The sequence below is a fragment of the Cynara cardunculus genome, unplaced genomic scaffold, assembly GCF_001531365.2.
Source record: "Cynara cardunculus var. scolymus isolate 2C unplaced genomic scaffold, CcrdV1 Un_Scaffold_1013, whole genome shotgun sequence".
Classification (NCBI taxonomy): domain Eukaryota; kingdom Viridiplantae; phylum Streptophyta; class Magnoliopsida; order Asterales; family Asteraceae; genus Cynara; species Cynara cardunculus.
The window spans coordinates 147378-150992 of NW_020200663.1; positions in this window are offsets into that span (position 1 = coordinate 147378).

Sequence of the window (3615 nt, forward strand, 5' to 3'; positions counted from 1 at the left end):
TAAGTCTTCCGCTTTATTATCGATGTTACATATTATTATTTCAAGTTTATATTACAATCTGTTCACTGAGCCCCGTGATCAGCCGTGTTCTTGTTTTCTGACACGGCATGTTCCAAGTGATACTGATAATGGACGGGACTTGAGATCGAGCGTTTGACTTTTTGGAGTTGGTAAACTCGTTGGTAGATGTATAATATTCTAAACTTATAAATAGTTGATAGAATATAATATTTTGGATTGTAAAGCATGTTTTAGAAGTTAATCTACGTTTGGAGTTTATTAGTAGCTCTGCAATGTTTGTGTCTTAGAATTAAGTCCCGTTAGTGACACCCCGTTCCGGATCACGTGGACGGGGGATGTTACAAATGTGGTATCATAGCATATGTTTTGACTTGTAGATAAAGTAAGTTTGACCTGTGAGAAATGGGTAGACATAAGAACGGGTATACTAGATTCTAATTCTATCTACCGTTTTTCTAATCCATAACTGTTTTAAATTCTGATTTTCATGTTGTTTTATTTTAGAATGTCGAGACGTGGTCACCCACACAAATCCAGATCTCAACCTGAGGGTAACCCAAACCCCAACCCCAATCCGATGGGGGGTGGAAGTGAATCCAATATTGCTGATGTGGTCCGTCAGACCATGTCAAGTCTGATGCCTACATATCTGCAGCAGGCTATTCAGGTTATGCAACAAGCAGCGCATAATCTTCCTTCAAACCAAATCTTGTTCCTACACCAAATACTGGAATTCCTATATCCAGTTCGGGTAACTAATGGGAGAAATATATATATATATATATATATATGGCTTCAAAGGCTTAACAAACAAAAACCTCAGTCCTTCTCAATTTCCATTAAACGGACTTTGAACTCAAGGTATAAAGATTGTCTCCTGAATCATCCTTTTAATACCATTACTGTAGTGGCCGACGCAACAAAGAATATTGATCGGTCATGACAACAATGGTTAACTTCATGCGTTGACAATAAGAAACGCGGATCTGAATCTTTCCGAAGCAACCCTCGTTTTGTAAAATCAAAGTCGAGTAACGATATTCAAAAAGACTCGAATCTATTCACGCTACGACTTCCAGTGTTGTCTAGCAGTGAGAGTCAAAATATTTCTGGCCCTGTTATTAATTGTGATCGATGCAATCTTCGACATCGACCGAGTCCGTGTTTAAAGATGACCGGTTCCTGTTTCAATTGTCGAGAACAAGGTCACATGGCAAAATATTGTCCCAAAGCTCGGATCCAAACTGACAAAGGGAAAGGTAAACAACCAAGTACTAGTGGACGAGTCTTTGCATTACCTGGCAGCAAATATCAAGCGGGTATGATTTCGGGTCATGTTAAATTAATTGATTTATCTGTTTATGTTTTGTTTGATACTGGTGCGACACACTCAATTGTTTATGAACAATTAGAATCCCGATTAAAACCGTATGAGCAAACCACCGAATTTCCAGTGGTAATATCTACTCCAATGGGTGGTTCAATTTGTGTGCTAACTCGTTTTTCCAAYKGTCCGTTGCTTATTGGRGACTGCATACGAGAGGTCACTCTACTTCCAATGCATATGTCCTACTTCGATTTAATATTAGGTATGGACTAATTATCACACCACCGGGCAACAATAAACTGTAATGCCAAATAAATTCTGTTTGGGGATATAGACAACCCAGAGGCAATCTTTTAAGGAGGTACTCCAAAAAAAGATGTTAGTGCTGTAGTCTCTATTACTATGAAACAATATACGTGGCAAAGCAATGAAAGTTTTGGTGCTGCTCTACAAGATCCCCGAACAGGTATTTCCTACTTCTGCATCCATACCTGTTGTTTCTGAATATCTTGATGTGTTCCCCGATGATTTACCGGGTATACCCCAGTACGGGAAGTTGAATTTACTATCTAATGAGTCCCGGGAGCTTCTCCTATATCCAAGGCTCCCTACCGAATGGCTCCAACTGAAATGAAAGAGCTTAAAACTCAACTCGATGATCTATTGAAGAAAGATTTCATTCGACCCAGTGTTTCACCCTGGGGAGCTCCTGTTCTTTTCGTTAAAAAGAAAGACGGTACGATGCATCTTTGTGTCGATTATCGGGAACTTCATAAAGCAACTATTCGTAACAAGTATCCGTTGCCAAGAATCGATGATCTGTTCGATCAATTACAAGGGGCACGATACTTTTTCAAAATTGATCTTCGGTCCGGGTACCATCAACTTCGTATCCGAGATTGTGATATTCCAAAAACTGCATTTAGAACTCGCTATGGCACTACGGATTCTTAGTAATGTCTTTTGGGCTAACTAATGCTCCAGCGGTCTTTATGGATCTTATGAATCGGGTTTTCAAGGATTATCTCGATGAATTTGTTATTGTGTTTATTGACGACATCTTGATTTACTAGAAGTCAAGAAAGCAACATGATCAACATCTTCAAATTGTTTTGGAGACTCTTCGAACAACAAAGTTATACGCAAAACTTTCCAAATACGAGTTCTGGCTCGAGCAAGTGTCTTTTCTTGGACACGTAATCTCTGCTAAAGGTGTCAAAGTCGATCTGGTGAAAATTGAAACCGTCACTAATTGGTCACAACCTACGAACGTATCTGAAGTTCGTGGTTTTCTGGGTCTGGCTGGTTATTACAGACGATTCGTTGAAGGTTTCTCTAAAATATCGCTACCTTTGACCCGATTACTTCGAAAAAGAGTCAAATTCAATTGGGGTTCCGAAGAATCTAGTTTTGAGGAATTGAAGCGTCGATTGGTTACCACACCTATTCTTGTATTGCCGTCTGGCATTGGTGGGTTTCAAGTTTATAGTGATGCTTCAAAGAAAGGTCTCAGTTGTGTTCTTATGCAAAACGGAAAAGTGATCGCATATGCTTCTCGTCAATTAAAGCTTTATGAGGTCAATTATCCGACTCATGATCTCGAATTAGCTGTAGTGATCTTCGCACTCAAGATTTGGCGTCACTATTTGTACGGTGAGACCTGTGAAGTTTTCACTGACCACAAAAGCCTCAAATACATCTTTACTCAAAAAGAGTTAAATATGCGTCAACGAAAGTGGCTCGAACTTATGAAAGATTACGATGTCCGGATACAGTATCATCCGGGCAAAGCTAACATAGTCGCCGACGCTTTAAGCCGTAAAGTTGTGGAACAAGTTTCTTCTTTAATTGTTTCTACAGAGTTGGTTTTGGAAATCGAACGGTTCAGACTAGAAATCTATCCGAGTTCGCAAACGAAAATTCTATCGAATCTAATGGTAGAACCGACTTTAATCTCTCGAATCAAAGAAGCCCAACAAAATGATGGTGAATTATGGGCAAATTTCCARCAGGCACAAGAGAATTCTAGTTCAGAGTTCAGAATGGATGATGATCACGTGTTGTGGTTTCGGGATCGTCTTTGTGTTCCGAATAAATCGGAGCTTAGAGATCTAATTTTGACCGAAGCTCATAACTCTATGTTTTCGGTTCATCCTGGCACAACAAAAATGTATCGTGATTTAAGGAACCATTTTTGGTGGATTGGAATGAAGCGAGATATCGCCGACTTTGTAGCTCGTTGTCTCACTTGTCAACAAGTTAAAATT